This window comes from Aquarana catesbeiana, linkage group LG06, assembly GCF_042186555.1.
Source record: "Aquarana catesbeiana isolate 2022-GZ linkage group LG06, ASM4218655v1, whole genome shotgun sequence".
NCBI lineage: Eukaryota > Metazoa > Chordata > Amphibia > Anura > Ranidae > Aquarana > Aquarana catesbeiana.
The window spans coordinates 270196385-270210920 of record NC_133329.1 but is presented as its reverse complement, the minus strand read 5'-3'; positions in this window follow the sequence as shown (position 1 = coordinate 270210920).

The following is a 14536-nucleotide window of genomic DNA, read 5'->3' as shown; positions in this document are numbered from 1 at the left end:
AAGATAAAAGTGGTCTCTGCGGCGGATTTGCCGTGAGATCACTTTTATCAGCGGCGGGAGAGGGCTCCCCTCCCGCCGCTCTCCGGTGACCTCCGCCACCCTCCGCCGCTTACCGGAACCGTTGGTAGCGGCGGAGGTGATTGGATCCTCTCCCTAGCCTGACATGGGGACTAGTGAGGGGAAGATGGCCCCCACACGTCAAAACGTTACTACCGCCCAATGCTCTTAAAGGGACATTTTTTTTTTAAATGACTTTAAAATGTTTATTTTTTATTGCATTTTTGTGTAAATATGAGATCTGAGGTCTTCTTTGCCCCAGATCTCATTTACACCCTGTTCCAAATTATTATGCCAATGATATTTTTCTCATTTACCTAAATAATTGATGTAAACAACAGTCAGCATAATTCTCGTCTTAGCAACTATTAAGAGTACAATTCAAATTTTATTGAACAAACCTCCTAATGATAACAGTTTTTTTTTTCCAAAATAAAAAACTTGCAATGCACTGTTCCAAATTATTACGCACAGTAAGTTTCAAAACACTTTATAGGTTGTAAAGAACTGAAAATTGTCATTTGTTGTGTTTGTAGCATATTTACTGAAATCAAAAGCAACATTTTAACAGGTCACGTTACATTTTAACATAGGATCCCTTATTTGATAGCAGCTTCACAAGTCTTGCATCCATTGAACTTGGGAGTTTTTGGACAGTTTCTGCTTGAATTTGTTTGCAAGATGTCAGAATAGCCTCCCAGAGCTGCTGTTTGGATGTAAACTGCCTCCCACCCTCAGATCTTTTGCTTGAGGATGCTCCAAAGGTTCTCAATAGGATTGAGGTCAGGGGAGGATGGAGGCCAGTATATAGAAGCAAAATACTCTTGCGCATAGGTGTATTAGCTAGATGATCCCAAGGGTTCAGAAAGGACAATGGATTTCGGCCTTGCTGCTCTCCAGGATGGGATTATCCTAGTAGTAAATGATAAGAAAGAAAGAGCGCACCAGCCTAGTGCATTATCCTAAGTAAATTTATTAATTAAAACCAAGATTAGAATCTACTCACAAAGGTAGGAAAAAAAAAAAAAAAAAAAAATCGCATTATATACAGTCACAAAGCGATTGATCCACTGGTAGCAGTTTTCCAGGTCCTAGGAAGAGGACATACTAACCGCTGCTGGCTAACGCATTTTGAAGGTGTCCCTTCTTCATCAGAGCCTTATCGGTGCTAGTCTCTTGCTAGTCTTTTATACATATGTCCATCTGAGAAGCACTCCTCAGATTACTACTGAAATCCCTCCCTTAATTGGTGGGAGATCCTACAAAGGGGATGGACTTTGGCCATATCATTGTAGAATAATAATTTGTTAGATTTTATTTTATTTTATTATATTATTTTATTTGGTTTGGTTTTTGGTTTTGCTCTACAAGCGCACGCACATTAGGAGTGCATGCATCCAGCAGCGAGCTGACCGAGATCCATTAGCAGACATCGCATATCCAATTATCCTGGGCATACCTAACATTAAAATCCGCTAAAAAACAAAACATCAAAAGACAAAAATTAAAAGTCAAGAAACGTACCAAGTAGCACAGAAGGCAAGTAACAGCTCTCAACCTCTCATAAGGTGCCCCTGCAGGAACTATAGCTGTTCTGGCGACTATAGCCGACAGCTTCTTGCCGGTCCCATGTCTCGATGCTCCGTACCGCCGAGTGGAACGCACGCCGCACCATCACTTCCTGGTTGCGGTCCACGGGGCGGAAGTGCAGTCATGACGTCATTTCCCGTGCGCCCATTGGCGCGCAGGATTGATGTCCAATGATAAACAATCGCCGCCATTTTGTCAAAGAAAAAGATAGAGGGCAAAACCGGACAAGAGCGTCAAGGCGATGAATTAGGGGGAGCACCTGGCTCGTAATGGAGCCTCTGAAGGGGGAAAAAAAGAGAGTAATATAATTATTTGCCTATTACTGGACGTACATAACATCGTAAAACAAAAAAAACTGTTATAAATAAGAGAGAAAAAAAGCATGAACAGACCTATATGTAATTGTTATGTAAACATAGCATATATGAAAACTGGCACTATAGCACTAAAGTTAAAGCCTGTAATTTTATGGCACAAGGTATACATGTACACAAAAAAAAAGTTAAAAAAAAAATTAAAATTAAATATGTGCATGCACATATTGGTGGATTTTGACACACAGCAAATTGATTGGCTTATGTTAAGTTGGATTGGGGTTTTTTTTGAGTAAATATATTCTATCAACAATAAAAACTAGCAATAGGAATTGACCCATAGCTGGAGAGACTAATGGACACATGTATCAAAAGACGAGCAAGAGGTGCACTAGAATTAAAGTTATTATAAAACATATGTATATATATATATATATATATATATATATATATATATATATATATACATACACACACATGATGAACAATAAAAAACTTAATAGTAAAAATGTGCTCTGAATCAGCCACAAATCTCTTAATAGTGCGATGATCACGCTTAAGTTTTCGTGAAATATCTAATGTTTTTATACCTCGTCCAAGGCATTGAACTATTTCACTCTTTTCGGCAGCAGAAAGATCCTTTTTCTTCCCCATAATGCTTGAAAATGGTGCTCTACTTAATAATGTGGAACACCCTCCTTTAATAGTTTTTCCTTTAATTGGGCTCACCTGGCAATCTAATTATCGCAGGTGTCCAAGATTGTTTTCAGTGATCAAAAGAGACCTGAGACACAATGCCATCCATGGGTTAAACTGAAAAACAAAATATTTAATCTTTGTGACACTGAAATAGAATTTGCATAATAACTTGGAACAGGGTGTAAGAGGTCCTGTCATGCTTTTTTCTATTACAAGGGATGTTTACATCCCTTGTAATAGGTATAAACGTGACCCAATTTTTTTTTAACCACTTGCCGACCGCCTCACGCAGATATACTGTGGCAGAATGGCACGGGCAGGCAAAATCACATACCTGTACGTGATCTGCCTCCCGCGGGCGGGGGGTCCGATCGGACCCCCCCGGTGCCCAAGGTGGTCGGCTTCTGTCCAGGAGAGATCAGAGGTGAGGGGGAGGCCATCCATTCGTGGCCCCCCCTCGCGATCACTCCTAGCCAATGAAATCCTTCCTCTGCTGCTGTATAGTAAACAGCGGCAGAGGAAGTGATGTCCTCTCTCCTCGGCTCGGTATTTTCCGTTCCGGGGCGGAGGAGAGAAGACATTGATGTGAGTGCACAACACACACACTGTAGAACACGGCAGGGATACTTTTCACCCCCCATCACCCCCCGATCATCCCCCGATCAGCCCCCCGCCACACTTACACCAAGCAGTTTTTTTTTTTTCTGATTACTGCATTGGTGTCAGTTTGTGACAGTTAGTGTGGTAGGGCAGTTAGTGTTAGCCCCCTTTAGGTCTAGGGTACCCCCCTAACCCCCCCTAATAAAGTTTTAACCCCTTGATCACCCCCCCTTGCCAGTGTCACTAAGCGATCATTTTTCTGATCGCTGTACTTGTGTCACTGGTGACGCTAGTTAGGGAGGTAAATATATAGGTTCGCCATCAGCATTTTATAGCATCAGGGACCCCTATATACTACCTAATAAAGGTTTTAACCCCTTGATTGCCCCCTAGTTAACCCTTTCACCAGTGATCACCGTATAACTGTTATGGGTGACGCTGGTTAGTTAGTTTATTTTTTATAGTGTCAGGGCACCCGCTGTTTATTACCTAATAAAGGTTTAGCCCCCTGATCGCCCGGCGGTGATATAAGTTAGGTTTTAGGGTCAGATAGGGTCTGCGTCGCCCCAGGCAGCGTCAGGTTAGCGCCAGTACCGCTAACACCCACGCACGCAGCATACACCTCCCTTAGTGGTATAGTATCTGAACGGATCAATATCTGATCCGATCAGATCTATACTAGCATCTATCCCCAGCAGTTTAGAGTTCCCAAAAACGCAGTGTTAGGGGGATCAGCCCAGATACCTGCTAGCACCTGCATTTTGGCCCTCCGTCCAGCCCACCCAAGTGCAGTATCGATCGATCACTGTCACTTACAAAACACTAAACACACATAACTGCAGCGTTCGCAGAGTCAGGCCTGATCCTTGCGATCGCTAACAGTTTTTTTGGTAGCGTTTTGGTGAACTGGCAAGCACCAGCCCCAGGCAGCATCAGGTTAGTGCCAGTAGCGCTAACACCCACGCACGCACCATACACCTCCCTTAGTGGTATAGTATCTGAACGGATCAATATTTGATCCGATCAGATCTATACTAGCGTCCCCAGCAGTTTAGGGTTCCCAAAAACGCAGTGTTAGCGGGATCAGCCTAGATACCTGCTAGCACCTGTGTTTTGCCCCTCCGCCCAGCCCAGCCCAGCCCACCCAAGTGCAGTATCGATCGATCACTGTTACTTACAAAACACTAAATGCATAACTGCAGCGTTCGCAGAGTCAGGCCTGATCCCTGCGATCACTAACAGTTTTTTTGGTAGCGTTTTGGTGAACTGGCAAGCACAAGCGACCTAGTACACCCCAGTCATAGTCAAACCAGCACTGCAGTAACATTTGGTGATGTGGCGAGTTCCATAAGTGCAGTTCAAGCTGGTGAGGTGGCAAGCACAAGTAGTGTCCCGCTGCCACCAAGAAGAAGACAAACACAGGCCCGTCGTGCCCATAATGCCCTTGCTGCAGCATTCGCCAATCCTAATTGGGAACCCACCACTTCTGCAGCACCCGTACTTCCCCCATTCACATCCCCAACCAAATTCAGTCGGCTGCATGAGAGGCATTTTTATGTCCTCCCGAGTACCCCTACCCAACGAACCCCCCCAAAAAAGATGTTGTGTCTGCAGCAAGCACAGATATAGGCGTGACACCTGCTATTATTGTCCCTCCTGTCCTGACAATCCTGGTCTTTGCATTGGTGAATGTTTTGAACGCTACCATACACTAGTTGAGTATTAGCGTAGGGTACAGCATTGCACAGACTAGGCACACTTTCACAGGGTCTCGCAAGATGCCATCGCATTTTGAGAGACCTGAACCTGGAACCGGTTACAGTTACAAAAGTTACAGTTACAAAAAAAGTGTAAAAAAAAAAAGATTAACACAAAAAAATATATAAAATAAAAAAAAATAGTTGTCGTTTTATTGTTCTCTCTCTCTATTCTCTCTCTATTGTTCTGCTCTTTTTTACTGTATTCTATTCTGCAATGTTTTATTGTTATTAAGTTTTATCATGTTTGCTATTCAGGTATGCAATTTTTTATACTTTACTGTTTACTGTGTTTTATTGTTAACCATTTTTTTGTCTTCATGTACGCCATTCAGATTTTGCAGATTCAGATCTGCAGATTTATTTATCTTGACAGCAACAGCATTTGCTCCCACGATATATAAAGCCGTGACTCCAGCGGAGGTGATATATGCTGAAGCATGGAGGCAGCAGGGGCGGAGGAGCGATTTGCTCCTAACTTTTGCGGGAGGATGCCCCCATGCTTCGGCATATATAAATGGTGCATGTATGCCTATCATTAGAAGTGGGTGGATGAAGGGAGGTATCCTAATGGTGGGCATACCCACCGATCAATCTCTTTTTTTCGTTCAGCCCACAAGCTGCATAAAAAAAAAAGATTACAATATATGCCCAACAAGGACCAGCAACATATTGGTATGTTGCTGGACTTTGAGTGGTTATACCAGAATGATGCCTGCAGGTTTAGGTATCATCTTGGTATCATTCTTATCAGCCAGCGCTCGGCTTTTATGTAAAAGCAATCCTAGTGGCTAATTAGCCTCTAGACTGCTTTTACAAGCAGTGGGAGGGAATACCCCCCCACCTTCTTCCATGTTTTTCTCTGGCTCTCCTGTCCCAACAGGGAACCTGAGAATGCAGCCGGTGATTCAGCCAGCTGACCATAGGGACCAGAGTGGCTCCAAACATCTCTATGGCCTAAGAAACCAGAAGCTACGAGCATTTCATGACTTAGATTTTGCCGGATGTAAACAGCGCCACTGGGAAATTGGGAAGGCATTTTATCACACCGATCTTGTTGTGGTCAGATGCTCTGAGGGCAGAGGAAAGATCTAGGGTCTAATAGACCCCAATTTTTTCAAAAAAGAGTACCTGCCACTAGCTATTGCTATCACAGGGGATATTTACATTCCCTGAGATAAGAATAAAAATGATTAAAAAAAAAAATGAAAGGAACAGTTTAAAAATAAGATAAAAATGCAAAAAAAAAAAAAAAAAAAAAAAAAAAAGCACCCCTGTCCCCCCCTGCTTTCACGCAAAGGCAAACGCAAGCGTCGGTCTGGCGTCAAATGTAAACAGCAATTGCACCATGCATGTGAGGTATCACCGCGTAGGTCAGATCGAGGGCAGTAATTTTAGCAGTAGACCTCCTCTGTAAATCTAAAGTGGTAACCTGTAAAGGCTTTTAAAGGCTTTTAAAAATGTATTTAGTTTGTCGCCACTGCACGTTTGTGCACAATTTTAATGCACGTCATCTTTGGTATCCATATACTCGGCCTAAGATCATCTTTTTTATTTCATCAAACATTTGGGCAATATAGTGTGTTTTTTTTGTGCTTTAAAATGTAAAAAAAGTGTGTTTTTTCCTAAAAAATGCATTTGAAAAATTGCTGCGCAAATACTGTGTGAAAAAAAAAATGAAACACCCACCATTTTAATCTGTAGGGCATTTGCTTTAAAAAAATATATAATGTTTGGGGGTTCAAAGTAATTTTCTTGCAAAAAAAAAAATTTTTTCATGTAAACAAAAAGTAGACACCCCAAGCTATTTGCTGAGAGGCATGTCGAGTCCATGGAATATTTTATATTGTGACAAAAAGACAATTTTTTTTTTTTTTGCACAAAGTTGTCACTAAATGATATATTGCTCAAACATGCCATGGGAATATGTGAAATTACACCCAAAAATACATTCTGTTGCTTCTCCTGAGTATGAGGATACCACATGTGTGAGACTTTTTGGGAGCCTAGCCGCGTACGGGACCCCGAAAACTAAGCACCACCTTCAGGCTTTCTAAGGGCATACATTTTTGATTTCACTCTTCACTGCCTATCACAGTTTCGGAGGCCATGGAATGCCCAGGTGGCACCCCCCCCCCCAAATGACCCTATTTTGGAAAGTAGACACCCCAAGCTATTTGCTGAGAGGTATAGTGAGTATTTTGCAGACCTCACTTTTTGTCACAAAGTTTTGAAAATTGAAAAAAGAAAAAAAAAAATTTTTTCTTGTCTTTCTTCATTTTCAAAAACAAATGAGAGCTGCAAAATACTCACCATGCCTCTCAGCAAATAGCTTGGGGTGTCTACTTTCCAAAATGGGGTATCCCCATACTCAGGAGAAGCAGCTAAATGTAAATGTCATTTAGTGACAACTTTGTGCAAAAAAAAATAAAATAAAATTGTAATTTTCCTGCAACTTGTGTCAAAATATAAAATATTCCATGGACTCAACATGCCTCTCAGCAAATAGCTTGGGGTGTCTACTTTCCAAAATAGGGTCATTTGGGGGGGGGGGGAGGGGTTGTGCCATCTGGGCATTTTATGGCCTTCAAAAGTGTGATAGGTAGTGAGGAGTGAAATAAAAAATGTACGCCCTTAGAAATCCTGAAGGCAGTGATTGGTTTTCGGGGGCCCTGTACGCGGCTAGGCTCCCAAAAAGTCCCACACATGTGGTATCCCCGTACTCAGGAGAAGCAGCTGAATGTATTTTGGGGTGCAATTCCACATATGCCCATGGCCTGTGTGAGCTATATATCATTTAGTGACAACTTTTTGTAAATTTTTTTTTTTGTCATTATTCAATCACTTGGGACAAAAAAAAATAATATTCAATGGGCTCAACGTGCCTCTCAGCAATTTCCTTGGGATGTCTACTTTCCACAATGGGGTCATTTGGGAGGGTTTGTACTGCCCTGCCATTTTAGCACCTCAAGAAATGACATAGGCAGTCATAAACTAAAAGCTGTGTAAATTCCAGAAAATGTACCCTAGTTTGTAGACGCTATAACTTTTGCGCAAACCAATAAATATACGCTTATTGACTTTTTTTTACCAAAGACATGTGGCCGAATACATTTTGGCCTAAATGTATGACTAAAATTGAGTTTATTGGATTTTTTTTATAACAAAAAGTAGAAAATATCATTTTTTTCCAAATTTTCGGTCTTTTTCCGTTTATAGCGCAAAAAATAAAAACCGCAGAGGTGATCAAATACCATCAAAAGAAAGCTCTATTTGTGGGAAGAAAAGGACGCAAATTTCGTTTGGGTACAGCATTGCATGACCGCGCAATTAGCAGTTAAAGCGACGCAGTGCCAAATTGTAAAAAGTGCTCTGGTCAGGAAGGGGGTAAAGGGGCTGAAGTGGTTAAAAAGAACAGTGTAAAAAGTAAAAATAAAAAGTAAAAAAAGAAGAAAAAAAAAAGGAATTTTAAACGCGCCTCGTCCTGCCGAGCTCGCATGCAGGAGCGAACGCATACTTGATCAGCGCCCGCATGTGAAAACGGTGTTCAAACCACACGTGAGGTATCGCCACGATAGTTAGAGCAAGAGCAATAATTCTAGCCCTAGACCTCCTCTCTAACTCAAAACATACAACCTGTAGAATTTTTTAAACATCGCCTATGGAGATTTTAAGGGTAAAAGTTTATCACCATTCCATGAGCAGGCACAACTTTGAAGCGCGACAAGTTGAGTATCAATATAGTCGGCGTAACATTATCTTTCACAATATAAAAAAAATTGGGCTAACTTTACTGTTTTATTTTTTAATTCCAAAAAGTGATTTTTTTCCAAAAAAAGTAAACTTGTAAGACCGCTGCGCAAATACGGTGTGACAAAAAGTAGTGCAATGTTAGGGTGTTAGAAAAAATAAAAAAAGTAATTTTCTAGCAAAAAAAAAAGTTTTTAACTTGTAAACACCAAATCTCAGAAAGATAAGGGCATATGCGTGGCTCTCGGACATGGCGGATGTATAGAGGCTGAGCTCCGGATCCCGTCTGCTCTCCAGACCCCTGCACCACTTCTAACCTGCTCCAATCGACACGGGGGTAAGCATTTACACTCCCTGAATGCCTGCAGCACTCCATGGGTAAGATCAGCCAGCAAAAACATTGCTATAAGCCATTGTTAGACCCACGATCCCGGACCGCAATGGACAAATTCCTTACTAGGCCTCAATCCCCGGCCATGCCTACTTCCGCTGACCCTTTTGCTGCTATGGACCCCTCGTTGGGGATAGATGACACAGACAGCGGTACATCTCACATTCAAGACACTCAGGGCACTCCTGCAATGTTCCCACAAACTACACAGGCGGTTTTAACCCCTGAGTTGCTGGACGTGAAGCTCTGGGCTCTTCTCCACCAACTGACAAGAAACATCTCTGCAGAGGTGGGTAAGCTATCCCAAGAATTGCGGGGGGGGGGGATAGCCCAAATAGTGGAAAGAACTGATGCTATAGAGACCAAGATGGATAATATTGTCCAATTTGTCCAAGAGCTAGAAGAAGAAACCTCCTCACTGAAACACACTGTATCTAAACTCCAGTTACAACAGGAGGATCTGGAAAACAGGGAGAGACGTCAGAACTTACGCTTCCGAGGTATACTGGAAAATGTGGGAGACAATACTCTGCGACCATACTTGCTGGGTCTCTTCAATGCCCTAGCTCCAAGATTGTGGACCAAGCCCATAGGTCATTGGGCCCTAAACTACCCTCTGGAGCTAGACCGAGAGACGTCATAGTTCGGTTTCATTTTTATGACAGCAAAGAGGCCTTGACCCTTGCCACACACAATAAATCATCCATCGATTATAAGGGGGCAAAAATCCAGATCTATAACAATTTATCCCCGATCACTCTGGCTAAACGCAGAAACCTTCGTCCAATTACCTCACATCTATAAAATCAACGCATCCCATATTTTTGGGGTTTCCCGTTTCGTCTGATCGTCCCTTGGGAGGGTTCTCAACATTGCCTTAGTGACATACATGAATGGGAAGCATTCATAAAAAGCCTGGGACTGCCTCCTTTATCAGAAGATTTTATGCTCCCACCTGCTACCATGTCGGCCCGTGCTGCTCCTACTACACCTAGCCGGATGTGGACCCCGGTCCAAAACAAACAGAAGAGATCCTTCTCTACCCTGCAACGCTCTTCTAGATGTCCTCCTTGAAATGATGTCAGTTGCAATTGGCTCTAGTTTACAGGCAGGCCTGCCTTCACCCTGGTGACAGATTGTACCTGTTATCCTTTCTTCTTTTTTTTTTTTGTTTTATGCTGTTTTTGATCTGGAAACTAGGTGGAACATTTCTCCAAAAATTGGAGATAATACCCTACATACCTATGGGGTATAGTTTATAAGGAAAGTTTATATATTTAGTTCTTTTTCTATATTCAGCTTCCTTGTTTACACCAGGTTATGAGAAGGAAAAGGACTTAGTTACATTTTCATGTACTGTTATTTTTCAAGTTGAAATACACCTGCTGGAGAGCGGGCAGATCCCTCCCCCTTACATCTCCGATCTATGGGAATCGCCAGGTTTGTACTTACTTTTATTTTCCTATTTTTGTTTTTTATTTTTTTTGTTGATCCATGGGCTGTTTAAATTTCATGCACTTTTTTACCGGTTCTTCATTAAGCAAACTACAGGTGCCAGGGCCTATGGCCTCAATATGCAGATGTACTGGTAATGTATTATGGCGTTAAAAATAATCTCTCACAATGTTAAGGGTCTAAACTCCATCCAGAAGCGATGGCTTGCCCTTAAAGACTTTAGAAGGTCAGGTGCTGATATTGTGCTGATACAGGAGACTCACTTCCGAGCTGGGGGTTCGATGAAATTTGCATCAAAACATTTTCCTAATTCTTATATAGCCTCTGACCCTTCTGGCAAGGCTGGAGTTGCTATACTCATCAAAAAATACTGCCCTCTTAGGATAAAAGACAGTTGCATCGACCCCCACGGGAGGTTTGTCATGCTGGTATGTGATTATTTGACATCTACATTCACATTGGTTATTGTGTATGCACCCAATTCTGGTCAAACTGCTTATCTAGATGAAATTTTGTGTAAGATACTAGACACTATTCTCAACCCTTTATGATAATAGGGGGAGATTTTAATTTGATTATGTCCCATAGAAGAGATAGACACACACTCTTTGGGGACACTACATCCCAGTGGGTGATCTCTCAGTCTGAGTGCTGACACTGTGGAGAACAGACTTCTGCTGTAGCAGCTCGTAAGCAGCTCTGGCCACCCGGCCACCCATCCTTGGGATCCCTGACTCATCCCTGACTCCCCTTGCAGTAGCACACTGGACCCCCTCCCCTCCTATCCGCCACCGACCCACATCCGCACGCTGCCTTGGCCAGCAGGCCGGCCGTTCAGGGCTCTCCGCGGCTCCGGCCAGCCCCCCCTGCAGCAGCAACTGGGACCCCCTCCCCCTCCACCGCACACCGACTGACCTCCATTCGGACCCCGCTCTGTCAGCCAGCCGGCCGGCCGCTCAGGCCACTCCGCGGTCCGGCCCAGCTCCCCCTGCACTACACATCAGGACCCCCTCCTATCCGCACTTACCCACTCCTGACGCTGCCTTCAGCCAGCCGGCTGGCCGCTCAGGACATTCCGTGGCTCCGGCCTAGCTTCGGCTGCTAGCCGGCAGCACTTCATTGCTCCTCCCTCTACTGACCAGTCGCTCGACCGGCGGGCCGCTCCCCCCCTTCCCTGTTTGACCATCCTCACCGGATTTACCCGCCCACCTTCATTGGATGGTCCGGGAACACCGCAGGACAGCCCCCGGCTCAGGCCTAGCCGGCGGCCTTATTGGCACAACCAGTGCCGACGGTGCAGCAACTAAGGACCCCCCGGTGCAGCATCTTAGGACCCCCCCTCCTGAGCCCACCAGCCCCCAGCCGTGTCACCCCCCGGTTGGACCCATAATCCCAGCCACCCCCCGGGACACTACCACAGCCGTAGTCTAATCACCGTATTCTAGCTGCTAGATTCGGTGGGACAGACCACGGCTGAGGCCTAGTTCCTGCAGCCAGCCACCCATCCCCCCTCCCACTATTGTCCAACAGAGCCCGTGCCCCTCCACACCTGGAATCACCACTCCCACTACTACTGGACATCACTGCAGGGGCTCTGGTTATTCACCGGAGGCTACTCCAACTTTAATCATCCTAGACGCAGCCACCGCACCACCTACCAGTAAGTAGCGTCAGATCCCCCCCCTTCGTCCGCTGGACCATCCGTACAGGTAAGCCACTGGGGGTACTCTAGCAGTTGATCCAGGGGCCAAGTCCGATCGCCCCTCGGGGGGTCAGGAAGGAATTTTTTTCCTCTGCTGCACTATTGGCCCTCGCAGCTAGGGGTTTTTCGCCTTCCTCTGGATCAACGACAGGGGGGTAGGCAGCCGTACCTCCTCAAGTACCTCCGCACCTATACTAGCCCATCACCACACCACTCCAGAAGCAGTGGGTAGCCATCAGACCCCTCCATCCCCCTGCAAGTGCATCATCACCACATCAGTACCACCATCAGAACACCCTTCCTACTAGCAACACCGTCTTCCTCATCATGTGCAACTTCAAATACACAGCAGACTCCCTCCACAGGCTAAGAAACACTGCCGCAACTTTACCGACCGCCACTCAAAAAAGACTAAAAAAAGAACAATTACTAAGGACCAACCCACAATCAACCAGGGAATGCAAGGAGACACCGATCCAACCGCGACAACTAGTATGCGCCCTGATCAACACCAGATCTGCAGTCAAGCACAGGCTGGAAATCCACGACTTCGTCATCGAAAACAACATAGATTGCCTCTTCATTACAGAAAGCTGGCTAACATCCGATTGCAACACCATCCTAACTGAACTGGTGCCCAAGAACTACAGTATCCTAACCGAGCATAGAATCGGAAAAAAAGGAGGAGGCCTAGCAGTGATTTTCAAATCACATCTTGGGTTCACCAAATCAAATGTACAGAACTCAGTGCCTTTCATGGAAACACTCTCACTGCATCTTCAAACAACACCTCAAGACACCATTCACATACTACTATGCTACAGACCACCAGGACCAAAGACCAATCTCCTTACGCCACTCACTGAATTCTTCTCAATACACACCTTGAAAACCAAAAACCTGCTGGTACTTGGGGATTTTAACCTGTGGCAAACTCTGCCCAAGACTCCATCGCAACCGCCTGCATCAACCAAATGGAAGAACTTGGCCTTCAACAACTGATAAATTCTCCCACGCATGGTTCAGGACACACTTTAGATCTCATCTTCAAACAGAATATGGACATCAACGTATTTGACAACACTCCACTACCATGGACGGACCACCATGCTATTAAATTTAAAATCACCACTAACACCATCCTCCAAAAACAGAAACGCGCAACAGCAACACACTGGAATAGATCTCAGAAGAAACTTCACTCTGATCTCTTCAAAACTACATTATCAAGCAAAATTCTTTTGCTAAACTCAAACCTCTCAACAGAACAAACACTCAACTCCCTAAACAATGTATTACTACAAACAGTAGACTCCGTGGCGCCAAAACGCAGAACACTCATCCGCAAAAAAAACTTGAGTTGGTTTAATGGCACTCTCACCCTACTCAAGCAAGAACGTAGAAGAGCTGAGAGAGCATGGAGAAGAAATCCCACCAAGGAAAACCGTGCTAACTACAAAGCACTCACTGTGAAATACCACAAGGCAATCTTCAAAGCCATTTTTTTTTTGCTTTACTTTTTGCGCAACCATCTCAGAACGTCACACTGGATCGTTAGCAGGGCAAGCCAGCCAGATACACCGGCTTGTGGGCTATCTCCCCTCCAATTCAGCGCCAAAGAGATGCTACTGCCCTCGGATCTCATTCAGCAAACGCCCACAATAACTTTCCGTAGTCCGGTGGGCAGATGTCACTGCTAACTATCGCTAGATGTCAACCGGGCATCCGAGTCCACGACTACGACACCCACACTGCCTTGCGACGACGCACCACGCCCATACTCCAACGTGCTCACGTAAGAACTTCTACTGCATGCATGCTCGTCGACCTGACAAGCTGCCAACACCGATCCGAAACGGCACTTCATCCCTGCACACTCGGCAACTGGTAACCTCAACAACGACCTGCATGGAGACCCCAGTGTAGCAGCGGTCTACCATAAGACACTCTCCTACCCATTGCCACGGAGGCGCATCACAATGACACTCCTGCACTCCACCTGCACGTCGACAACCTGTGGAGCCCACCATGCTGCAATACCCATCACCTTCACATACTGGAGTATGAACTGGCTGGTACATCCACCTTATGGTCTAGTGCATACTGTTTAACGGCTTCACCGTTCTTCCTAATTTTTTTTTTTTTTTTTAATTTTTTTGTTGATTTTTTGATTAGGAGAGGCTACGGAGGGCGGCATTCTCATTAGCGCCAATATCCACCC